We start from the raw sequence: 27194 nt of genomic DNA, 5'->3' as shown, positions 1-27194 counted from the left end.
ATTACCAGTTGATAGATGACTCTGTAATCGCACTCATGTCATTTTCTTGAGGACAAGAGGGTGTAATCTTCTTGCTTCGAGGGTCTCACATTTCTCGGCGCGCAGTTAATCCCCCATCCCGCTTGCTGAGTGACGGGGTTGACAGAGGAGCTGGTGAATTTCCATCAGCCCTATTAGGGGTCTTTGTGCCCCTTGAGCAGACAGTTGCCCAAATTTCACCCATTAGAGGAAAGAATGGGCTAATTAAGCCGCCAGCCTAATTCTGCGCTTTCTAATTTTGCCCTTTAAATGCATCGTAATTATCAGATGCAAAATACATTTTCAAACGCAGAGCCACTGACGGGTGTATTTTTAAATGTGCAGGGCTAAGACGGGAGCGAGCAAAGAAGCAGGCAATATTTTTAACTTGCTTCGGGGCAGGAGAAGGCCACATCCATGCTGGTTCCTGCCGTTGTATGTGCAATGGAAATAGCACTTATTCAGTGTGTTACCGCCATGGTGGTTACTGTGTCCCTGCCCTCGGCAATGCTGCTGGCCGACATGTCCCTTGGGGCACCCTGGGACAAGTGGGGTATGTGGTCACAGCCTTGGGACTCCTGGCTTCACATTCAGGCCCAGGGTACATGCCTCCTTGGAGTCAGGGTTGGTGTAGACATGAACTTGGAAGAGGTGGTTGTGATTACGTGATGCAATTCCCTTATTATTATTATCGTGTTTAAGGTTTTCAATAGTTTTCCTTTGTTATTGACAAAAGCATGTATCCATGGCCTTTGGTTATTAGAGCTTTGGGGCAGAACTGTTTTTCCTTCTCTCCAACTGATCCTGAGAAGCATGATCCTATTCAAAGTGAAAGCTGAGAACCTTCGGTCATAAACAATTACATACCATATTACGTTTAAAAGATAACAGTACTTTGTTCGGCGCATGCAATCCACATAAAGTGCACACCATAAACCAGTATAACAGCGTGTATGTATTTCAGCGGACCCAGTGGAAGAAATAACCACAACAGCATGTCAGCTCGGAGCTGTTCAGTCTTCAAGTATAAGCACCCCCATTTCATGAAGAGCTTCCTTTACAGATGGGGAAACTGAGGCCCGGCGAGGGGAAGGGCATGCTCGGGTTGGCATGGCACGTGAGGGAGGAGCAGGGTTGAAACAACTGCTCCTGAATCTCCTCCTGCCACCTTCACGACAGAGGACACTGCAGCCCCTCCAGGTGGACCTGCTGCCCCTTGAATCCTGACGTTTGTTTCCAGGGGGTGTCAGCATCTCACTGCAGGACCATGGGCTGTAAGAACAGCAACTTACCTGCAGGGTTCTGCCAACAGGGTTCTGGAAGCTATTGGGCTCTGTCTGGAAGTCCCTCCTAATTAGGCACGAGGAAACCGATGACATGAATGTCCGTGGCAGTGTCATTCATAATCGCCAAAAGGTGGACACAGCCCATATGCCTATCAACTGGTGATCGATAAATACACTTGTGTCACACCACACAACGGAATATTGTCCAGCCACGAAAAGGAATGAAGGACTGATACAAGCTACGATGTGGTTGAACCTTGAAAACGTTATGCTAAATGAAGGAGTCACATTTTCCATGATTCCATTTATATAAAACGACCAGAATAGGCAAATTCATAGAGAGAGAGAGAGGAAGCAGATGTGTGTTTCTGGGGCTGGGAGTAGGGGGAGGGGCAGTGCTGTTTCCAGGTACGGAGCTTCTTTTGGGGGATGACGAAAATTTTCTGAAATTGGGGATAGCTGCACAACCTTGTGAATACACTAAAAGTCACTGAATTGTACATTTTAAAAGCGTGCATTTTATGAATTGTGCCTCTGTAAGAAGTATTGGGTTACACTACAAAATTAAAACAAAAGATTGATTATCTCTGCATTTTCCCTCAGAAATGGAACCAAATATTAGTTTCCATATTGATTTAGTGGCGTCTGAGGTCCTTTCTGAGCACTGTCCACGGATTCACCATCGTGATGTCCACTTGAGGTGAGAAACGCTGAAGAGCAGAGATGACGGTCCGCTCTGAGAAAGGCAAGGGCCTTGATGGGGTCACTGATGCCAGTGTAAGAAAATCAATCAGAGCAGAAATGCGCTGCCCCTGAAGCCAGATGGCCTGGGTTCAAATCCTGCCCATGCCACTTAGAGCTGTGTGACCCTAGGCAGATTAATTAACCCCTCTGTGCTTGAATGACCTCATCCGTAAAATGAAGATACTAACAGTACCGACTCTGAAGAATCTTTATGGAGATGAAAGGATGAACTGTTATTTGTAAAGAGCTGGAAAGGGGCCTGGCACTATATAAACACTACATATACTTCCTGTTAGATAAAATAATTTTAGAATTGTATTAAGTTCCTTTTGCCTCTACAACTGCTAACCACAGACGTAGCAACGTAAAAGAACACAAATTTATTATCCTCCAGATCTGGAGGTCAGAGGTTCAAAATGGGTCCCGGGGGCTAAAATGAAGGTGTGGGCAGGGCTGCGTTGGTTCTGGAGGCTCCTGGGGAGAACCCACTCCTCCTTTCTTCCAGTTTCTAGAGGCTGCCTGCATTTCTTGGCCTGTTGCCCTGTGTCACCGTGACCTCTGCCTCCTTTGTCACATCTCTTCTGGCTCTGACCCTCCAGGCACCCTCCCAGAAGGACCCTTGTGAATATGATGGGCCCACCTGGATAATCTCCCCATGAAGACCCTTACCGTAATCACATCTGCAAAGTCTCGTTTTCCGTGTAAGATAACATGCTCACGGGTTCTGGGTTTAGAACGGGCACACCTCTGGGGGGCCTCTGTTCTGTCTACCACAGGCATATACTAAGTTATGGCACAGATGGTTAGAGCTACAAGCAATGGGTCGGGGGGTTAGGAAACACTGGCGACACTGAGATTTCTATTGAATTCAAATACACCAATGGATCGGGGTCTGGCTGGCACCCTGGGGCCGAAACCTCAAACATTCTGTCTCCGGCACATCCGTGGTGGGAGCGGGGAGGCTTTGCCCCTCCTGCAGGCATCCTCTAACCAAGGGTCTAGGTGCTCTCTGTTCCCTCTGCCTGAAAACAGTTCCCTGCAGGCTTCCTGCACCTGTTGGCTCAGATGTCACCTTCTCAGTGGGGCTCACCTGACCATCCTACTTAAAACTGCAACCCACCCCTCTGCCCCTGCTCTCCCCACCCGCCTCCTCTGCTGGCTTTCTCTCCATGTTACTGTCTCATGCTCTATATGAGGTATGTATTTATTTGGTTTATTGTTGCTTCCTCTAGGAGGGATAAGGATTCTGAGGGTCTTGTTCACAGGCACCTAAAACTGCCTGGCCCTTAATATCTGCTCACTGACCGGCTGAATGAGTGAACCTCCGCTGGGGCATTTACAGGCCGTAACACACTGTAGATGGAGACTCCTCTGTCTGTCTTCCTCGCAAAGCCCTGGAGGGCATGCCCGAGCCTGAGTCCTCTCTCGAGGGCTCTCTGAACAGTGAACACTGCTGTCTGGTGAACGACCCAAAGCGAGGTCTGAAAGCAAATGGAAGGACACGCAGCTACGGTGCGGGTGAGCTACGTGTCTAGCGCGGACACCTGGGGAGCTTGCGGCACAGACGGCAGGGGCGGGCACACCAGGCTTTCCTGCCCTCTGATAGCAAAGCAGGCAGGTTCTCCTCCTCACACGATTTAGGGCTTTTCACATTTCACCGTTAATGTTATTATTATTTTTGCACAAGTGATTCTGCACAAGGGAGTCTGTTCTCAGATGGTTCCTCAGTCGTGGCGACACTGAGTGCCTGTGTGTCTCGACTGGCACCTTGAGGCCAGGGGCAGCTGGGGATGTGCTGTGTCACTGGGCATGGTGTGTTGTGAAAAGGCAGATGTGACCGATCCCCCGCTGCCTGCCACCAGGCTGGCTTGACGCATTCGTGGGACCATCGTGCCTGGGGAAGCATCTGCCTAGAGCACCCACCGGCACACCCTGGAGTAAACTTTACAAGCACGTCCATAGGAAAAACGTAAAATGTCACTGCAATGACGCCCCCATCACAGCAGATGCAGACACGGAGGCTCAGAAAGCAGAGCTGACTTAACCCATATCACAGAGGGACTAGCGCTAGGGAGGGACGCAACTGGTACTCAGCCATCTTGGCTTGAAAACCAATACTCTCTCATCATTCCCTGTGACGATGCAAGAAATATTCTCGCTCGCTCACCCATTCATTCATCCAACTGCACATTCAACCAATCGCCCAATCAACCCTTTTCCCATTCCTCTCCAGCTTGTCTCGCGTCACACTGCCCCTTGATCCTTTTGCTCTTGACGCACCAGGCCTGTTTCAAGGCCTAGCAGACACCATGGTTTCTCCTACCGCAGGGCCTTTGCGCATGCTACTCTCTCCTCCCTGCCTCGTTTCTTACTCTTCTGCTCTCCTCAGGGGAGCCTCCCCTAACTTGCTGGAGTCATACCCCAATATTCTACACTCTCAGTACATGATGCAATTCCCCTCCACGGCACCTGCCACAGTTTTCAACTTTCCTTTTCTTCTGTTCACTTATTTATTTTAAAAGACGATCGGATTACTGCCTGCCTCACCAATTAGACAGTGAGTTTGATGATGGCAGGGGCTGAGGTGCTCAATAAATGTTTTGAATGAATGAGCAGATGAAGATTGAACAAATGAACTCTAAAACTGACAACAAGCAGGTGGTAGGGAGGGAAAGAACTAAAACGAGAGAGAAAAGAATTCTGGAATGAACAAAGGAGACAAAGAGAGAAAACGCGTTGTGTGAACGGTTATAATTCAACTTGGGAAGTGAGACTCCAGGCTGTGAGTCTGCTGCCATGGTGGAGACTGAGGGACTGGTTTGGGAAGCTTCCCAGAGGGAGGCGGGTTTTAACCTAGACTTGTCCTGGGGGACCCCACAGTCTAGCAGACAGGATGAGGCAAACACCAGATGCTGTTGAAGGGCTGTGAGGTCACGGAGTCTAGGGCTTAGTGGGCTGGTCCAGGTGACGCCCATACAGGTGTGTCCCCCAAACAGCCTTTGAGAATTCCTAGGGAGCCAACAAGCCTGATAAGGATGGGACTTAAGGCACCCAAACCAGCAGGTGGGGCAATTCCCACCCCTTCACCCCATAAATGCGGAGGGGCCCGAGGCTGTCCCACATTCCAAGCTCTAGCAGCTCCCTGGGGGGGAGGGGTGATCCCCTCCAGGGGATATTCTGTCCCATGACCATTTGGATGGCAAAGAACTCGGCACAGCCCTTGCCTCCCCAAGGAGCTCTGCTATCCAGAAAACTCACGGCATTGACAAATTACTAAACGTGTTTTAAGGCAATGAAAAACAGTAGTAGGACACACTGTAACATGACGTTAAGATATCTACAACGTGGGGCTTCCCTGGTGGCGCAGTGGTTGAGAGTCCGCCTGCCGATGCAGGGCACGCGGGTTCGTGCCCCGGTCCGGGAGGATCCCACATGCCGCGGAGCTCCTGGGCCCGTGAGCCATGGCCGCTGAGCCCGCGCGTCCAGAGCCTGTGCTCCGCAATGGGAGAGGCCACAGCGGCGAGAGGCCCGTGAAGGCATCCAGTTCACAGAAAGGGTGGAGACGCACAGCACCCTGAAGGTAGGTGGCATCTCCAATTTTTCTAGCCAGTGCCAGAATTTCCCATCTAACATATTTTGTTCAACACACTCACTCCGTCTATGCTTGGAGACGCCTGGACCCATGGCAGAACTAACCAAGGGTGACCAGGTTCTCTGGCCTCTTCCCCGGATGCCTGCACGTCAGGCGAGGGGTGGGGGAAGGCTGCTTCAGTCTCCCATCTTCCCTCCCCACAGCCATCTAGAGTGTGTGTTTCAAAGGCTGCCCTAAACGAGGGGTCCACAGGAGGTGTGCTTTTCCCACAGGAGGGCTTCAAGAGCCCCTGGAAACAAGCCACAGAGGAACAGAGCCAATGAGGTTCTTTTCTGCCTAAATCTAGGCAAATCGGTGCTTTGTCCTCCAAACACACGTGTTTATCTCAGTTTCCTTTTGCAGCTTGAGCAATTGGAAACGAGCAGAGAAACTGTGACCCTACCTGCATTCTGCCCCTCTGAACCCGTTTGCTCCTCCAAAACCCTGGCATCACGACCCCATCACCCTTTACCAATGAACAAGCCCGAAGGTGTCCATCTACTCTGCTCCTCGCGTGGTCCTGAGAACGCCTTCCCACCCTCTTCCCAGACTCCTGATTGTCTTTGCACCAAAATTAACTTCCATTCAACGACTGAGCCATTCTTGGAGCTAAAAGGCAGAGACCACTCTCCTTAGCCCTCGGGAGAATGAAGCGCAGAGCTAGTAACTTTGGTCCTTCCTCACACAGTGAGGATATTAACACCTGCTAGGTCCGAATGAACACCAAGTCTGACGTTTTCACATTACAGACAAGAACCTGAGGCCAGAGTGAGGAAAGGGTTTGTGGATGGATGATGACCTAGTATGTCGCTCAAAATGTGTATCTTGAGGGCTGCAGACGCACAGCGTTGGGACAGCCTGGTACAGAGCTCGGAAAGCCCCCTCCAGCCAGCCAGGGATTGTACAGAAGCTGCAGTGGAGTCTGGCATTCCCAGGCACTTTATATACGCTATCTCCAGCTACGTGAAAAAGTCTAAGGTCACAGTGGTTTCTTTCTTTCTTTCTTTTTCTTTTTTTTTTAAAGTCACTAACCTAGTTAAAGAATCTGATGAAATCTAAAACTCTTTCCTTCATAAAAGTACACATGTATCAAACATGACATTCAATTTTAAGGGCTCCTTAAGGACTCCTGGACTCCAGGCTAAAAGCCCCTGCTCTAAGTTAAATATTATTATTTTCCCCATATAGAACATGAGCAACCTGAGGCTCAGAGAAGTTATGTGTTACGCGTAGCATAGCATAGCACATCTCATGGCAAGGCGATACCCTTAAATAACAGACTGACTGGATTCCAAACCTCAAGCTGATCCCTTCCCCCAGAATACACTGAGATGAAAAGCTATAGATTCCAGAAAGCAAATGTTCACTCATTCTTTACCCAATCAATATATGTGTGTGTGTGTGTTTTCTTTTCTTTTTTTTAAAGCATCTACTAAGTGCCTGGCATTGAAATAAGAGATGGCCCCTTGGAGCTTGCAAAAAAAGTTTTGCACAGCTATTAGCTAGCTTTCCTCTCTCCAAGAGACAGCCTTCAGCTGGGAACTCATGGCCGGCCTTCCCATGAGTTCCCACTTCCAGTAAGAGTGGACATACGGAGGTCCTTAGGGAAAGAGGTGGAGCAGATGCCCTGCTGAGGAAGTCCCTGGCTAAACAAGGAGCAGTGGAGGAAAAGAATCAGCTAGACGCCAAGTGCCTTCCATCTAAGTTGATACGCAATGTAGCCAGATCCTACAGAGAACGTCCCATCCTGATATTTTTAAGATTCAGAACTTAGGTTTCGTCTCAGAGTTGTGCCGTGGTTTAATAAGGCCCCTTCTCTGTCTTCTGCAGAAATGATGGGGCTGGAGCCCACATAGCGCCTGGCGGACCCTCTCTGCCGCCCTCACGGGTATCCAAGTGATGCCTGGTTACTGTAAAGGGTAAAGAGCCAGCGGTGGGAGTGGAGGCCCCCAGGAGGGTCCTGAGTCTGGCAAGTGAGAGAGAGACGGTTTAGAACACAGCACAGAGCCCAGCTTGGTTTGCAGGGGCGATGTGAGGTGATGGGTGGATTTGCTTCTCACTCCCTCTTCTGCTTGACTCAGTGACCTCTCCTCAGTCTCTGTAGAAGCTTGGATTTCTCTTGAATCTGGTCCCAGGATACTTTTCCTGATTTATGGCTACTAGGGTTTCCTCCACCTGCCCTCAGAGCTGTTGAATCTCTTTTAGGGACTCTCCAACAGCCTAAGAGTGATCTCAAAACCAGAGTTCCTATATTGAGATAATGCAATTCTGGTTTCTTCTAGCTAGCCTAGCTCCACACTGGTCTTCACGGAGATGAAGCTTGGGAAATCATCCTCCTTGGTGAAGTATCGTCAGAAAACGTTGTGAAGGGGCCTGGGGCAGAATAGGGGTGGGCAGATGGGTACACTAGGCTGACCAAAGTTCAGTGGCCAATTAACTGATAATATTAAAGCCAGGGGAGTGCAGGGTGGACTTAATGGTCAGCATTCCCATTGCAAGTGGTCACTCAGTGGCTCCCAGCCCTCCTGCATATGAGGCCTTGAGTTCTCCCGCTGCTCCAGCCACAAAGTCTCAGTGATTATGAGCATGTCCCTTCTCTGGGGGATTCTCCATCTACATTCTGAGTGGTACCACGTGGCTTCCCCAGGTCACTTTCTACTCCCCAATTCTAGGCTTTTCTTTGTTTGAGACTTGAGAAACAATGCATCCAAAGTGAGTTCCTTAAACTGAGTTTTCATTTACACACAGAGAAATGCTCTTCAGCGCCCTGGTGACTGTGTTTTGATGAATACATACACTTGTGTAACCTCACCGCCTCTAACCAGGACACACAATGTTTCCATCACCACAAAAAGCTCCCTTGTGCCATTTTCCAGTCGATTCTTCACCTCAGAAATAACCTCGGGTCTGATTTCTCCACCGCAGCTTAGTTTTGCACATTCTAGAATTCCGTATACATGGAATTGCATGTGCGGTCTGTACTTCTGTGTCTGACTTCTCTCACTCAGTACATTATTTCTGAGATTCATCCATGTTGCCACATGTATGCCGTTTATCCTTCTTTTTTGCTGAATAATATTCCATTTTCACTATATCCAAGTTTCTTTATCCATTTTTCCTATCAGTGGACATTTGGTCTTTTTCCAGTCGTTGGCTCTTATGAGTAAAGCTGTTATGAACATTCTCACACAAGGCTTTTTGTAGATTCATGCCTTCATTTCTCTTGGATAAATATCTAGGAATAGAATTTCTGGGTCATTAGGTAGATGTGTATTTAACTTTTTTGAGAAGCCGTTAAACAGTTTTCCAAAGTGGTTCTGACAATTTTATTCTCCCTCCAAAAATGTGTGGGAGTTCAGGTTGCTCCAAATCCTCTCCATCATTTTACAGTGTCACGCTCTTTCTCCTCAGCCATTCTATGAGTATATCAGAGTTCACAATGATTCCTACATATATTTTCATTTCTTATACTTTCCTTTACCCAAAGCAGATTATTAAGACCATTTTAAAGAATTAAAGATACTTTAAATGCTTGTTAAATATCTACATTATTTTGCAGATAGCCGGTATGCAGGATCACACCCATTTAATGAATCTATTCATTCCAGGTTGTTTTATCCCATTTCTTTTCATAAATATGTACCAAGTGCCAAACATGTGTAAGTCTCTGGTGCTAGATTTCCATCAGGAAGGTAATGAAAAGACCTCATTTGTGCCCTCAATGGCCTTACAGGGGAGGTAGAACCCAATCAAAAAATGTTACGTTGTTGCTACGATGCAACCTGGGGGGCATATACCCCAATAGGAGAGACAAGTATTTTGAGGGTGCTGGACAGGGAAAAATAATTCCCACCATACTCTTCGAGGAAGGAGACAGATGTGCTTTTGAGAATCTGTAGGTAAAGCAATATCAGAGGCACCAGGGAAGGAGGGGGAGGGAGGTTAAAACCTGATTGTGCCTGTGAGATGGGCACAGAGCCATTAGTGGAGCCCAGGGAGTTTAAGGATTGCACCAACAAGTGGACAGCTGTGGGATGTGCCGGGGCTGCCCGAGATGGGCAACGGGGTCACGGGAGCTGAGTGCAGGGCATTAAGAAAGAGGAGGTGGTGGCTGGGTTTTTTCTCCAAGTCTTGATCTGGAAAGCACGCTAGGCATCTGAGGAAGGGATGCCTGGCCTTCTGTGAGGAGTACCTCCCCAAGCTCCAGGCTTGGGCTGCATCTCCTCTGTGATGTCAGTGTTTTCCTAGGCCCTGGAAGAGCGATGGTTCTGGAAACACAGTGAGGAACGCACCCTGGCTAGGGAAGTGCTGGGGAAGCATCCCTCTCTGTCCTGGCTGGAGTCACCCCAGTAGAAAGATCCCAAAGAGTGGGCCTGTCAGAGGCCCATATATCCTCCCTCTGGCTTCATGCTGACGGAGCCATCTCCCAGTCCTTCTTACAGTATCTGACATTTATGGTGCACCTACCGTATGCAGGACACTAGGCAAACTGCCAGGGATGCACAGATGAGAGTTGTGACCCCTAAGTTTAAAGTTTAGTCATGGAAAGAGGAGGAGGAAAGCAAAGAGTGAAAGGCCACACACAGAGGCCAGCAAAATTACGTGAGCTGCTACTGGGTCAGGGCGTGGGGATGAAGACGTTCCAGCTAGGAGTCCAGGCCACCTATTCTGGAGATGATCCCCCAGCCAGTTCTCCTTCCTGAGAGCAAGTGGAAAGAGCCCCCTGGACTGAAAAGTTGAGGGTCCTTGCAGCCTACAAAGAGCGGGGACTTGAACCATAAAATCTCCAAAGTCCCGAGAAAATCCCATGCTAAAAAAGTCTTCTCTCCAGGCTAAGCGGGAGTCAACTCTGGCCACTAGTGTGCTGTGGGTCGGGAGGGTAAGAGAGCCCAAACGAAACTTCTATGCATTGTTATGAATGACAAGGCACGGTCTCAATACAAGCAGGTTGAAAGTAGCTGATTAAACGGGAGCTTTCTCATAGGTACGAAAGTACAGGAAAACACATAGTATACACGGGGCTCAGTACCATCCGAGGTGTCAGGCATCACTGGGGGGTCTTGGAACATATCCCCAGAGATAAGAGGGGACTAGTGTAAAGAGTCCAACTGTTGATATTATCATTATATTAAACCGCAGGACTCCCTCTTCAGATTTGCTACTGGGAGTTTGCACTCCTGTTTTCGGCCTTGATTTTCCTGATGACGTTTCTTCATCTTGATACCACAGGGTTGTAGGAGACAGGCCAATTCATACACAATACTCTCTCTTTTCCTCATCATCAAATAAAAAAAAGGCAAGGCTCCCTGAAATCCCATCCGTGACTGTCACCATTAGTGAGTGTGGCTGACTGCAGGAACTCTGGGGGCGTGCGTGCGAACAAGAGGGGGGCAATCGGAGCAAAAGGCTCACTCGCTCTAAAAAATACAGAATATATACATTATGACCATATGTTTTCTCTTCTGAATGTGTCAGCTGGAAGCTGAAAGTCTGGCTTGGGTCTCTGGCCTAAAGCAGCGACCAAAAAGGGGCTATGACCTCATCACCTAGTCTTGCAGCCTCAATGAGAAACCTCATTCCTCAACTTAGTGAAATCCAAGAAGTGATTATGTCTAAGAATCTAGGGAAGGTCTCATTCTCTTCGCACTTATTACCGCATCCAAAGCAAACACAGCAATGCCTATTAACACCCAAGGTGTCAGCTTGTGTGTGGGTCCTTGGAAATGCAGAAGTTACCACTGGCAGTTTCTATCAAGGCTGACTACACTTAATCTGTCAGAAGGGGTTGAAAGATTTACCCAATTTAAATCCCCTCCATGACCTTCTGGTCTACTGCTGTGCTCTGACCTACCACAGACCAAAACAATCATTCTGTTTGTCAAATTCACGGTTGGCCATTGTGCAAGAGCCGCAAGTTACTCAGGAAAGATCTTCAGAAACGATTACGGCAAATCCCCTGTTATTGTTGGTTGCCTCTTGTTTTCGTTCAGAACCTTGCTCAACTCTCGGTCCTATCTATCTTTCCCTTTAAGTTTTCACAGTGTCTTTTTTGAAATAAGGGTAGCTGTTCTGGATTTATAAAATGATATAGGGGCTTCATACCAATTTTTTTTTTTTTAACAGAGAGAGAATAATTATGGGATTCACCTTGCTCCAGGGACTGTGCAAGGAACCAGAGTGGAGGGATTGCGTGTTACCATCATGATGACCTGAGGAAAATGTTATGTCCACGAGGAAACTGAGGTTCAGAGATGTCATTTCCCTTGCCTCAGGCCGCACAAAGAGTAAACAGTGGAGACAGAATTAAAAACCTTTCAGAGCTTAAGCCCAATTCCACACATCGCGTTACCCTGTCTTCTTTATTTTTTATTTTTTTAAAATACCTCCAGGGTTTTGTTTGCTAGCCACAGCTCTAAGTGAGTTTTTCCATGGTGGTGAACAGTCAGGGAAAAGGCATAGTGCCATCCCAGCAGGAAGGATAAAGAGCTCTGTGTCTCTCCAGAGGTTGAGAAGACATACTGATGGGCCAGAAATTAACTAATACCTATTCATCAGAGGGGAGAGGGTTAAGACAGAGATGTAGGAAAAGCGGCCTGCAGAGATTTCCTTCTGGTTGGAAAAGTTGGTGTTCTTTATCTTAAAAATAGAAAATCAATTCAATTATAGCACTGAAGATAACGTTTCTTTCTAGGTGCACCCAGAGACGATTGACTGCATCTCTGAAAGTGAAAAATTCTGCTAAAATCTTCAAGCCCTGGCATTCTGATAGATCCTGAGCTTCCCAAATACCCCCATTCACAACAGAGATGAGCCTCAAGTCTTCTGTTGGAAACACCAAGAGTCTATCTTGAATCTTAAAGTTTGCTGCTGCTGAATCGGAGTCCCTCCCACCCAGAAGAGACTGTTCCCAGTTGGATGCTCTCCTGCCGACAAGAATTGCCGACAGATTTGTAAGTTCCAGAATCTGGAATAGCTACATATTAATTGCATTTAATTACACAAGACTAAAGATTATCAAATATCTTCTAGGTACTTTGTGCTATGTTTCAGGTACTGAGGTAAAATTTGAAGGCTAAATAATGCAAATTTCCCTTTTGGAAAGCTTAACTGGTCCACCATTCTACCTAAGGGGGGCTATCCCTTTGCAGTTGTGAAATGAAGTTTTCCTATCTGCACTGGAGTTGTAGGTAACCAAAGAATCCTTGCCCCAGCAGACAGCATTTGGCCCTAAGCAATCTGTGAATAATTAAGCACTGAGTCCAGCTGCAGGTTCTAAAATGTTCAACATTTAATACAGGTTAAGTAACATTTCTTCCTCCCATCAGAGAAGGGGAGACCAGACAAAATAATTGTCTAGATCTAGTGCCCAAACTCATCTGATTTTTCATATCAGTCATTTGATGATTACTTTGTTTGCAGACCAGTGTTTAAGAACTGTCCCCCGCCACCCCGAATGTAAGTTTGTGCAGCCACTATGGAAAACAGTATGGAGGGTCCTCAGAAAACTAAAAATAGAATTACCATATGATCCAGCAATCCCATTCCTGGGCATATACCCAGACCAAACTGTAATTCAAAAAGATACATGCACCCCTGTGTTCATAGCAGCACTATTCACAATAGCGAAGACATGGAAACAACCTCAATGTCCATCGACAGATGAATGGATAAAGAAAATGTGGTACATAAACACAGTGGAATACTACTCAGCCATAAAAAAGAATGAAATAATGTCATATGCAGCAACATGGATGCAACTAGAGATTCTCATACTAAATGAAGTCAGAAAGTAAGACAATACTATAGGATAACACTTATATGTGGAATCTAAAATATGGCACAAATGAACCTATCTATGAAACAGACTCACAGACATAGAGAACAGACTTGTGGTTGCCAAGGGGGAGGGAGTCGGGGAGGGATGGAGTGGGAGTTTGGGGTTAGCAGATGCAAACTATTATATAGAGAACTGATAAACAACAGGGTCCTACTGTATAGCACAGGGAACTATATTCAATATCCTGGGATAAATCATAATGGAAAAGAATATTAAAAAGAATGTATATATGCTTTATAGGTTTGGTTCAGTAAGCAAATTATGTATGAGAGAAAAGCTCAAAAATACCGCCCCCCCCCAAAAAAAAGAACTTCCCCTCTTGACCAACCGAGGCCACAGGCTCAGTAAAACTTTATGATGGCAAAATCTGTCCATCTTGAAAGAGCATGATTGAGCTGAACAAGCAGTGTGGTTTGCTGGAAGATTCTAGGTTCCGTACCTCACTTGCCCAACATTTGCCGGGGGACCTTGGGTGGCTCCCAGCATAGCCGTAAGTCTCATGTTGCTCCCCTGTAACATAAGAGGATTGGCCCCTCTGATGTCTAAGACCCTTTAGAGCTAAGGTTCTACGTATTTATGGCAAAGTACAGAAGAACCTGAAACTGTTCCCAAATATAATGGGAACAGAGCAAATGAAAACCAGCGTAAGAGGTTAAAGAGTGGGGGTGGTGGGCTTTCCTGGTGGCACAGTGGCTGAGAATCCACTTGCCAATGCAGGGGACACGGGTTCGAGCCCTGGTCCGGGAATATCCCACATGCTGCGGAGCAACTAAGCCCGTGCGCCACAACTACTGAGCCTGCGCTCTAGAGTCCGCAAGCCACAACCACTGAGCCCGCATGCCACAACTACTGAAGCCCGCGTGCCTAGAGCCCGTGCTCCGCAACAAGAGAAGCCACCACAGTGAGAAGCCTGTGCACCGCAATGAAGAGCAGCCCCCGCTCGCCGCAACCAGAGAAAGCTCGCGGGCAGCAACCAAGACCCAGTGCAGCCACAAATAAATAAATAAAATAAATAATAATAAAAAAAGAAGATGGTGGTGAAGAGCCAACATTTGCCAGCACAGACCTGGGTTCAAGTTCTGCCTCTACTGCTTACCGACTGTATAACCTCAAGGTACTCTCCCTCTCTAAACTTCCAGTTCTTTCTTTGTAGAAAATATTTAGTAATACTACACGCCTTGTAGGATGGAGGTGAGCACTAACTCTGATAAATATGAAGCACTTGATACAGGTCTGAGACAGAACAAGCTCTCAATTGCTGAATCCAAATAACAATTGAAAAAGTAACTGGAACATACCTGTATCTCAGGTGTCTGTTCCCTCGGGCTATTTTCTTTGGTCTGTCCATCCTCCTCTTGATGGGCTCCTTAACTCCTTCTGCTAAGCCTCTCAGATTTCAGTCTTCTGTCTGAAAAGCAATGCCAGGATGTTTGTTAATTGTTCAAAGTAGGGCCATCTAAGTTTCCTCTATAGTCCACAGAATTCAGAGCAGGTCTTTCACTGGACATTAGTAGGGGTATTTGTCTATGATGTATACATGCTGGCGTCAAACTGGTCTCCCCACAGCTTGTACACATACTCCCCAGTCTGTTCTATGCAATGTGCCCAGACTATCACATCCCTCTAAAGTGCCACTCTCTGTAATAGCATCCCACCGATTTTATTTGTTGATAAAGCAGAGATTCTTAGACACAGCCCTGCTTATTTCAGACCTTCGTAATTTCACTAGACTCACTTTGTATCTTTACTTTCTCCAATGATAAGTTTCCTCTTGGAACCTTAAAAACAACATGCTCTTCTGTGTATCAGGACTATTGATTGACACAATGATTCAGCCACCTGAAATATCAGCCCCCTCCATGTACACTCTTGCACTTCATTCACAGCCCAGCTCAAAAGCTTCTTCCTCCAGGGAGTACTCCTTGATATATATATATATATTTATATTTATATATTTATTTTTTAATTGAAGTATAGTTGATTTACAATGTTGTATTAATTTCAGGTGTACAGCACAGTCATTCAGTTATATATATGTGTGTATATATGTGTGTGTGTGTTTATATATATATGCTTTCTTCTTCAGATTCTTTTCTCTTACAGGTTATTACAAAATATTGAGGTTATTCCCTGTGCTATATGATAGGTCCTTGTTGGTTATCTATTTTATATATAGTAGTGTGTATATGTTAATCCCAAACTCTTAATTTATTCTCCATCCATCCAAGACAAGATGAGGACTTCTTGGTAAATGTGTTCATAGGAGGCCTACCCTGTTTAACTCCTTGTTTTAAAAAAGCCATCATTACAAGGAAAATTTACGGTGCAATCCATAATCTGATATCTAACCTTTCTTCCTCCCCAGTTCAGGCTGGGCCTGTCCTTTCCACTTCTACGTTCACACTGCCCAATCCAGTGCCCGGCGCACAGTGGGGATTCAATAATGGTCAGCAAATGAATGACTGGCTCTTTGAATGAAGACATATACATACAAAGTGAAGGAGTTTCATCCTGTACTGCAAGATGTGGAGTTGGATGCTCATACATTATTTACGAAGTTAGAAGTTTGACAGGAACAAAATGATCCTGAGATCCTGAGAGGCTCCAGGATGTACAGTTGTTGAAATGTCACCTTTAAGACGTGGGTATTGATTTACAGTTTGCATTCTTAAGCGCAGAGGATTCTGTACGAGCAGGGGAAAAAAAAAACAAGTTTTGCGTCTCAGTGAAGGAGAAGGCTAAGTCAGGTTTGGTATCATCTGTCGGAAGGCTGTGTGGGGAGCGTGTGTGTGTGTGTGTGTGTGTGTGTGTGTGTGTGTGTGTGTGTGTGTGTGTGTGTGTGTGTGTGTGTGTGTGTGTGTGTTATGCGCAGGCACGTGCTCATTTAAGAGGTTTACGCTGACTGGCTTTCTTGATGGTAGTAAGAAAAAAGCTTTAAGACTTATGTTTTTCATCAGAGATTAGTTTTTCCTATTTCAATACTACAACTGGACGGAATCACACAGCAGTACAATTGTATCTGCCTTCTGCTCAGCATAACGTTTTGATGGTTCATCCAGGTTGTGATGTGTTAGTAGTTTGTTACTTTTTCTTGCTGTGTGGTAATCTAGTCTATGGTTATATCACAAGTTGTTTATCTGTTTCATTTTGATGAACATCTGGGCTCTCTTCATAGTTGTTTATTAATGAAATATCTATAAATATTCTTGTTAAGAGTCTTGTTGTGTATATGTGCTTTCATTTCTTTTGGGTCAGCATCTAAGAGTGATACTGCTGGGTCATGGGGTAGGTATAGGTTTACTTTTATGATATTGCTGGACTGATTTTCAGGGTGATTTTACCATTTTGCACTCCCAGTGGGTCCACATCGACATCTGGTTCTGCCAATCTCTTTTATTTTAGCCACCCTAGTGGGTGTATAACATTATGTCATAGTTTTAGTTTGTATTTTCCTGATGACTAATGTTGAATATTTTTTCATGTGCTTATTGACCATTTGATATTTTTCTTTGTTAAGTTCTTATTTGAGTCTTCTATTTTATTTTATTTATTTATTTATTTATTTGCGGTATGCGGGCCTCTCACCGCTGTGGCCTCTCTCGTTGTGAAGCACAGGCTCCGGACGCGCAGGCTCAGTGGCCATGGCTCACGGGCCCAGCCGCTCTGCGGCATGTGGGACCTTCCCGGACCGGGGCATGAACCTGTGTCCCCTGCATGGGCAGGCAGACTCTCAACCACTGCGCCACCAGGGAAGCTCCTTCTATTTTATTTTAAATGGTGTCATTTATCTTTTAAATATGAGTTTCATCGGTTATATACGTATGTATATATTTTGAATATGAATCCTAAGTCAGATATATGTATTGCAGTTATTTTCTCCAAGTCTGTGTCTTGCCTGTTCACTTTTTAAAGTTAGCTGTCTTTTGAAGCACAAATGGCTTAATTTAATTGAAGTCCATTTTTACCAATGTTTGTGTTCTAAGAAACCTTTGCTCACTTAAATGTTGTGAAGATATTCTCCTAGTTTCCTTATAGAAGCTTTATAGTTTTAGCTTTTATGTTTAGGTCTGTGAACCACCTCCAACTGATTTTTGTGTATGATGTAAGATATGAATCAAAGTATTTTTTTTCCATACAAACTTCTTTCCCCACTGAATTGCATTGGTCCCTTTGTCGAAAATTAACTGACCATTCCTAATTATTTACATTTAACTATGTTCTTTAGATTATTTACATCCATTGTATGTGTATGATAAAAACATTACATAATGATGTGCTACTGTACATCTCTTCCCAACTTTGTGTTCGCTGAGGTCAGGTTGGTAGCTTGAAATCAGCCATGCTGGGAATATTTACACCATGGAAAGAGGCAAACACTACAAATCAAGGCTCCGTTTACCGTGGTTTTGTTTCTGCAGAATCGAGAACGTGTTGGAAACAATGTTAATAGTACAGATTAACCTTAAAATCGTGTCTGCAACTATGACAATGTGAATAGCACAAAAATTTGAGGGAATATTCTTCCAGTATTTGAAAGCTACTATTCGGGTCAACAAATTAGTCACACATATCATTAATGAATCAGTAAAGCCCTAGTAAACATCATTCACCTTCCTCTTTCCATTAATGTAAACAGAAATATCAGCAAACATTCACACAGGAGCTATCCTCACCTTCCTATTGCAATCGGAGGTGTGCTTCGGAGGTGAGTGCAAGAACGCCGAGAGAGGGCTTATACACGGCAGGCTGCTATGCAAACTTGAGGATTATCGTTAGATAACATTCAAGGTCTTGGCCAGTTTGCAGAAAATTAAGAAAAAACTTTCCGGGGGAGGGGCCCTGACGGTTTTGAAGGAGGAGGTAAAAGGGCCATGCATCCCAGGAGGACAGCCCAGCTGAAGGTTCAGCCTGAGCAAAAGCACACAGGTGGGGAGGCCGTCTTGGAAACGGTCCTCCCTCCAGGTCGGACAGGGCGATGGCAGGTCAGGGCTGATGGTGGGGAAAAAAGCAGGGCCAGTTGCACTGGAGTAATTCTGTGAACTCCAAACTGCAGAGTTTGTACTTGTATCAGAAGGCAGTAGGGAGCCGGTGCAGATCTTTGAGCAAAAGGAACTCACACGGCCAGAGGTGTAGTTTCTGATGGATTGTTAATCTGGCAGCTGGAAACAGGCCACAGGAGCCCAGACTGAGCCAGTGGTCATCAGAACAGAAAGGATATGAGTAATGGAAGAAATATATCCAGGGTAGAGGTAACAGGACTGAGAAAAATAGTTCTACTTTAAGTGTTTTTAAGTTTTATTTTAATCTATAATTTTTATTTTTTATGGAGGTTTGAGGATGTAGGGAGCTGTCAGTGAATCCGAAGAGTGTAAAATAAAGACACTGAGGGAAAGTACTCTGGAATTTTTACATCAAACCCCCATTTTTCTTCATTTGAAGAATCTGGGGTTATTGAGAGTGTTTCTACTCCGGTGAATACTTACGTATTTTAATTAATGTCCGTCTTAACACTTATTTACCACTTCCTTTCTAGGGGCTTGTTATTTAATAAAAGGAATAATATAAAGGCTTGCTTTTTTTTTTTTTTTAAACCAGAAATATTTAAAGAATGCTCTCTGTTTGCCTTTGAGTGCATTCTGGGCGAGGTGACTTTAGGCCATAAAGACTTGAGCGAGCCTTTGGGTCATGTCCTGTCACTGAGCTCTCTAGCTTTGTCTTGTTTACTTGGAATATAGAGGAGATATTGTGGAGAGCACTTCATTCTCAGGACCATCTGAAACCAGTCAGGCATAATTCTCGAGAAAAAATATATTCTTTTAAAAATGATTTCTAATATACTATAGTATATTAGAATACTTTAGAAGTTTTAGACGTTCACAGGGGAAAAAAATCCTGAAAAGAATATTCTCATAGACCATACACAGACCATAAGCAACTGGTGAACTGTTATTGCAGCTAAACTGGTCAAAAAGAAGGCACGTCTTTTTTTTTGCAAATCAGATTGCATTATTTTAAGTCATCTTCTTCCTTCTGTGATTACAAAAAATATGACTTTAGGTTGTCAAGTAATTCACACAACACACAGGTGAACAGTGGAACGCAGGGGCTCAGAGGGCGCTTTGCGGTGTCGGAATATCTGGGCCTGTATCTCTGCAGCTTTATTGTTCTGTGCCTTTGGCACACAATGTCTTAAAACTCTGTTTCTCTACTGTAATATAGGAATAATAACAGAAATTAGCTCCTGGGGTTGGTGTGATTGTTAAGGGAGAGGATATATGTAAAGCATTTAAGAATAGTACCTGGCTATATGAGAGTTAGTAATAATTTAGTAATCATGATCATGATTTTTTTTTTTTTTTTTTTGCGGTACGCGGGCCTCTCACTGTTGTGGCCTCTCCCGTTGCGGAGCACAGGCTCCGGACGCGCAGGCTCAGCGGCCATGGCTCACAGGCCCAGCCCCTCCGCGGCACGTGGGATCTTCCCGGACCGGGGCACGAACCCACGTCCCCTGCCTCGGCAGGCGGACTCTCAACCACTGAGCCACCAGGGAAGCCCTTGTGATCATGATTTTTTTTTACAATAACAGTTAACTATAAAATTTTAAATAGCACCTGTCACGCAATAAATGCTCAATAAACTATTCTCTTTCAGACCATAAGGTGAAAATCTTCCTGCCTCAACCTCCAGAGATAATCACAATAAACATCACCGTGAATATGTAAATACATATGTATGTTTATGTTTTCATTAAAAATGGGATCACACCATACATATTGTTCTTTGACTTGCTGTTTGACTTAAACTTTAAAAAGTACTCATCATACAAATACGTCCAACTGATTTCTATCCAAGGTGCAGAGGCAATTCGATGGAGGAAGAAGAGCCTTTTCAACAAATGGGGCTGGAGCCGCTGGACATTCAGAGGCAAAAAAAGGGAATCTTGACCTCAACTTCATAGCTTATACAAAAATTGACTTCAAATGGGTCATGGTTGTAAATGGAAAACAAAAAACTATAAAACTTCTAAAGAATATGAGAAAATCAGAAGCTAGGTCTAGTCAAAGAGATCCAAAGAGACTTGATACCAAGAGTATGACCTACAAAAGGAAGAAGTGATAAACTGGACGCCATCAAAATTGAGACCTTTTTCTCTGTGAGAGATCCAATTAAGAGCATAAGAAGGAAAGCCGCGGACTGCGAGCAGAGCCTGCCACCTACCCAACGGAGGATCAGTTTCTGGGACATACAGAAAACTCTCAAAACTCAACAATACAAAAAGCAGTCAATTAAAAAATACACAAAAGACATGAATAGACATACCACTGAATAGGAGCTACAGGTGGCAAATAAATACATGGAAGTGTTCAACCCCATTAGTCACTGAATAAGTACAGCTTAAAACCACACTGAGATTATCACCACACACCTATCCGAATGGCTAAAATAAAAGAGAGTGACATCTGGGACTTCCCTGGTGGCGCAGTGGTTAAGACTCGTGCTCCCAACGCAGGGGGCCGGGTTCGGTCCCTGGTCAGGGAACTAGATACCATATGCATGCCGCAACCAAGAGTTTGCATGCCACAACTAAGGACCGGTGAGCCGCAACTAAGGAGCCGGTGAGCCGCAACTAAGGAGCCGGTAAGCCGAACTAAGTAGCACGCCTGCCACAACCAAGACCCGGCACAACCAAATAAATAAATAAATAAAAATACTTAAAAAAAATAGGGACATCACCAAATGCTATTGAGGATACAGAGAAATGGACCATTCATACACTGCCGGCGGAACTGTGAAATGGTACAGCCACTCTGGAGATCAGTTTGCCAACTTCTATACAACTAAATATACAATTGTCATATGACCCAGCCATTACATTCTTGGACATTTTCCCAGAAAAATGAAAATGGACGTTCACACAAAAACCTGTAAATGAATATTCAGAGCAACTTTATTCATAATAGCTCCAACCTGGAAGCAACCCAGGTGTCCTGCAGCAGTTGACTAGTTAAACAGACTGGAACATCCACACCATGGAATATCACTCAGGGATAAAAAAAAATGAATGAAGAATTGATTCATCCACCAACTTGGATGGATCCAGGTAATTACGCTCAGCGAAAAAAGCCATCCTCCAAATGGTACAGTATGATTCCATTTTATACAGCATCCTTGAAGAGAGGAAATGATAGAAATGGCCAGGCATGAGGCAGAGAGGCGAGATTACAAAAGGGTGGCACAAGGGATCCCTGTGGTCATGGAACTGCTCTGAATCTTGACTGTGGTGCTGGATACAGGAAACCCCTCCTCATGTGATAAAACTGCATAGAACCAATGAGTAAAAACAGGGATATCTGAGAATCAGTGGATTGTAGCAATGTCCATATCCTGGCTGTGACGTTATACCATAATTCTGCAGATGCTACCATTGAGGAAAAGGGTAAAGTCTACATGGGCTCTTGCTGCATCATTTCTTGCAACTGCTTGTAAACCTACGGTTTTCTCAAAGTAAAACGTTTAGTTAAAATAAAGTAGGATTTTATTACTGTAAGCTGAAGAGGAGATACAGATGGCAAATAAACACATGAAAGATGTTCAACATCTTTGGCTAACATCGTAAGCTGTTAGCCAAACAAAATAAAAACTAATGGTTTCACTTAGGGTTTGACCATTCTAGCTGTTTGCACTTTCTTTTTTCTTTTAGGCACTCACTAGTCAATCATGAATTGGCCAGATTCTACCTTTTATTGAAAAGGATTCCAGCAAGTTCTGCGGGGACAATGCAGGCTGAACTCAGTAGATGGAAATGGTCTGGGGGAAAACTGGGTTAAAGATCTGGTACCAGAGTTGTGCTCTTAATAAGTTCATTGACTGGGGACTTCTTTGCATGCCCCCTGGGAAGGGTAATGAAGCAGGGAGGCTAAGTTGAATAGTACCTTCCTCAGGAAGGCCACTCTGGATGGCCTTTACCAGGAGAGTCAAGATTTAAGCAACTCCCATCTAGTTGGGAAATTCAAGCCCATTATCTCTTACTGGGGAGGCAGTAATGACCGTCATGGAAGGAGACTTCAATCGAGGCACACAGCTGTTTTTCCTTGACAACAGAAGGGTAAAAGGGGCTCAAGTTGGCCCTTAGCGAAGCGAGCCATGGAAAGATCATTGAAACAGATTCTCTCATTGAGCACAGCCAGGAAAACGCTCAGCCTCACTCCCTAGCCCTGCCAGGGGAAAGTACAGTCAAAGAAACCTGTTTCTCTGGGAGTCCGGCAAAGTCAAGAGACCCCATCCCTTGCTGCCCTGGTGTCTGGGCCTCTGGCCGGGCTGCCTGGCTGGGACCGGGCTCTTCTAAATTTGAGGAAGTCTGTTTGGAGCTCCAGGCTGGGAAGCTGTGTGGTTTGTCCAGAGGGAGTCCCTGCGTCCTGTTCTTACCTGCTTATCTAATACCTGACTGGTGGACGCTCGGGTCAGGTCAGTTTTCCTTGGCACTGTGAAGGGGCTTAGCATTAACATTCTTCTGACCTGCTCCTGGCCTTTGCAGGGGAGAGGGCTCGCCGGCAGCACTGGAGGGCCGTGCACAGCCCGCTCGCTGTTGACAGTCAGCTGTGATTTTCCATCAGCTGCATTTCATTATCCCGTCAGGGCTCCCTCTGCCTATCGATGGGAAACAATGTGTAATCACTTGCAACTGATTGCAAATCACCCTGCCCAGCCTGTGCAAGCCTCCGCCCATCACCACACGCCCCAGACTGCCAAGTGGTCCTCTGGAGCCCCTCGCTGCCTTCCTAGGGGGCCCCCCGGGAGCCTGGAGCACAATGGTCATCCTTTCTTCCTGGCAGTGGAGTGGGAGAGAGGGGGCCGGTTACAGGGGGATACTGGCTGATCACAAACCCCAGGGAATGACAGGTCCAGAGTGGCTATTTCGTGGGACTCGTTTCAGCGACAGAAAGGTGGCCAAGTCCCTTCCCTTCATGGAGAACTAGATGGGTTCTAGGATTCTAGAATCAATAATTGGGTGGCATGGACCACATTTTAAAAATAGAGACAGTAGAGCATACTTAATGTAGAACGCAGACACTGAAGGCACTCAGATCCAATTCACGTCCTCATTCTGACCGTTACTACCTGTGTGACGCTGGGCAAGTCACCTTATCTCTCTCGGTCTCAGTTTCTCAACTGTAAAATGGGAATAACAGCAGTACCAAGCATTCAGAGATGTCTTAATGATTAAACAAGATAATAAAGACAAAACCTTTAAGATTCACTGAATGCCAATTGTTGGTGTCATTAAATAATTTGAAGTTGATGAAGACACTCATTTCCTAATCTTGTCCTCTTTCCACCTAAAGGAGAAAAACATCTGTGGCAGAAAAATCCCAGGTTCCAAATGTTTTCTTCTACTGAGAACTATACTCGTCCTACCAGGGTCCAAGAGAAGCAGATAAATGCGGTCAACTACATGTGGAAAAGGAGTTCACAGATCTCAAAGCACATTAGCACAGGAAGGTAATGAAGTTCATCACAGCTGCATATCAGAATCACCTGAAGAACTTAAACAAATTTCTATGATCAGCCAGCCCCCCTACTTTAGACCAATTAAATCAGAATTTCTTGGGGTGAGACTTTGGCATCTTTATTTTTAATGCCCTGCTTCCCCATCCTCCCCTAGTCCGTTCCTGCCAGGTGAGACTAATGTATGGCCAGGGTCAGAGCTACAGTAGCTAAGCTCTGAGAGACACTGTGATTATAAAAATGTGTCCAGCTTTCTTTTAAAATAGCATTTTCTACACTTCTTTGATGCAGCCATGACTCTCCTTCTTGCTTTTCTCCTTCTTCTCTTCATTCTTCTGCTCTTCCTTTGAAAGCCATGGTGAGCGCGAGACCATTCTGGAAGGCTTCTCCGCTCTTCCTCAGTAGGAGGACGCTTGGGTGAAATGCTTCCTGACTTTACCCTTCTGTGGTATGAAAGATCTCCCAAGAGTCAGGACCATGAGGGGACAGTCTTTAGTCACCCTGATTCTTCTCTGCTAGAATGCCCAGAAAAGGCAGAGACACAGACACGCCCAGACCTTTCTGCAGGCATCCAGAAAGCTCGTAGGAACCCAATGGGGTCAGAGCTGGATCCTGGATATCTGGGGTAGCGGGGGCGGGGGGAGGGAGCTGTACATGTAGACCCTGCGGTTTGCAGGCCAAGGCGATGGGCTCCACGGTGTTAGGAAGTGGCCGAGCACCTTGGTCCTAAGAGCAAACAGCAAGGCTCCTTTTTCCTTCACCGGAAAGTCTTTTCAACAGTCAGGTTTTCATAAATGCATGGCTCTGTTGTGAAGCTTTTTATTCAGTTCCATTGGTTTGTTTTTCTCTCCCTATAACATTGCCACGATTGCTATTTGCTATAGATCTATAATAAACCTCCAAACCTGGTAAGTCCCTTATCTTGTTCTATTTATTCAAAATGGTCTTGACTTCTCTCCTTTTTCACCTCCCATATGAAATGTTGGTATCTGTTCTCAAGTTCCTTGCTGGGGTTTTCACTGGAACTACTTTGAATGTAAATATAGATACACTGGGAAGAATGGCCAGTTTGTAATCTGCTCACCATGACCATGATCTATATCTTCACATACTGAGATTTTCTTCTATGACTTAAGACGACGTTTTCTATTTTTTATCATAGAGTTGTGTACATTTTTATTAGCGTTTTCCCCTAAATATTTATTATTTAGTTGCCATTGTAAATCACACTAATTTAATAATGCATTTGGTAATTACGTACAATAAGAACACAATTGATTTGTGTGTATTGGGGTTGAATCTAGAAACTTTGGTGAACTCTCTTACTAGTTTCAATACTTTATATCTGAAACGCTTTTAAACATATGAGTGGGTTGGGGTGGGGGTGGGAGAGGGAAGGATTGGGAGTTTGGGATCCGTAGATGCAGACTATTATATATAGGATGGATAAACAAGGTCCTACTGTAGAGCACAGGGAACTATATTCAATATCCTGTGATAAACCACAATGGAAAATAATATGAAAAAAAATATGTGTAACTGAATCACGTCACTGTACAGCAGAAATGAACACAACAGTGTAAATCAACTATACTTCAGTAAAATTTAAAAAATATATATGAGTGGGGTAGGGGAATGTCAAAATGTCCAGTTGGTTACATCTAGGTGGAAAGATTACGGGTGAGTTCTTTTTTGCTTCTTTATACTTTTCAATACTTCAAATTTTTGTACAATAGGTATCATCTCCTTAACAACTGAACTGAAAATTAAATTACAATAGTACTGATAACAGCCACCTTCTGATTAATACCTATACTCAGCAAGCATGTCCTAAGTGCTCCATATACATAATTTCATTTCAATCTTGACAGCAACCTTGTGCAGAAGGTATTGCCTGTCACGTTTTTAAACAGGGAAACAGAGGCACAGATCACCTTGCCTAAATCGTTACCTACGCACTAAATGGTGGAGCTGGGTTTTGTGGTACTGTTATTTTCTAGACAAACTCAGAAGGATGCTTTCTTGTGGAAAATTGTGCTTCACTGAATGCAAGCTATAAAGGGTTACGTGGGCTAGTTTGTCATTGACATGGCTGTCTGCCCCTATCTCTGGGCAGGGCCTCAGGCACTCCAGAGAAACAAGCTTTAGAAGGACTCCCTGGAGGGGCTCCAGCTCCAGGGGTCTGCAGCGGATGAGGGAAGCCAGGCCTGGAAGCCAGCTACCAGGACACCAATACTGAAAATGAAAACAAAAGTTTGAAAGGATGAACGACGGCTGGGAACCATGTCAGACTTCTCTAATTTCCTCAACCAGCAATGGCTCCTTATTCAGCAGACCAAGAGTGAGGCAAGGTGAAGATTTGACCTTTGTCTCCATAAAGGTCAATAATCACAAAGATGACTTGAGAGGTTTGAAGCGATCTAAACCCAGAAGTGTGTTACAAAAGAGACTAGGAAAGGAGACATGGGATGACTGGAAGTCATTTATGGCCTTTGTAAATCTTTTTCTAGTGGGTTAATCATCACAGGAATGTTAAAATACAACTTTTAGTAATTGCATCCAAGTCACAAGCCTTCTTTTCAGGCTCTCTAACTAGATAATGCATACGAAAGCCACCGCTGGAAGAATCTTTTACAACTGCTATCACCATGCACAAGATCTCACAACTGTACCATATGTGCCTCTAACTCTGTTGGCTTTGTCCTCGCCTCACCCCTCCCTGCCGCTCAGCTCCCTTCTCCTCCTTCCTAGGACTGTGTTATGACTTTTGTAGGGAAGCCCTAGGCACTTTTGCGCTTGTGGGTCTCTTCCTCCATTAAAAAATAAAAATAAAAAAAATTAAGTATTATATTTTATGACAGCATTGGGATAAAGATGAGTATAATCCTGGAAGGATGCAATATGACATGCTTGTTATTATATTCATTTTTTTCTTCTGGTTTTAAAAGAAATTATAATTAAAATTAAAAGAAATTAAAATTAATTTAATAACAATAAAAATTGAGAAATTAATACTAAAAGTATTGTGAATCCTAGACATTAGGTGTCCTGGGCCTGATGAAAAAGTCGGCCTTGCTCTCCCCTTCTCTCTTCCCCCCCACACCCCACCTTTATTTCTCTGTCTCCTTCTCTCCCTTGCTTTCTATTACCTCTCCTTTCCTGCCTAGCCTGG

General features: G+C 44.8%; 1 long non-coding RNA gene across 7 annotated transcripts in view; it reads right to left on the bottom strand.

Annotated features, from left to right (window-relative positions):
- The window catches only part of LOC117196725 (uncharacterized), a 214527-nt gene that overhangs the window by 45240 nt on the left and 142093 nt on the right, over positions 1 to 27194 (bottom strand). For all 7 annotated transcript variants that reach the window (XR_007474457.1, XR_004477053.2, XR_004477052.2 and 4 more), the window contains one exon: positions 14815 to 14924. This is a non-coding gene — a long non-coding RNA (uncharacterized LOC117196725). The remainder of the gene's footprint in view (positions 1 to 14814; positions 14925 to 27194) is intronic.

The sequence above is a fragment of the Orcinus orca genome, chromosome 20 (genome assembly GCF_937001465.1).
Source record: "Orcinus orca chromosome 20, mOrcOrc1.1, whole genome shotgun sequence".
Classification (NCBI taxonomy): domain Eukaryota; kingdom Metazoa; phylum Chordata; class Mammalia; order Artiodactyla; family Delphinidae; genus Orcinus; species Orcinus orca.
This window is presented reverse-complemented; position numbering and strand designations above follow the sequence as displayed.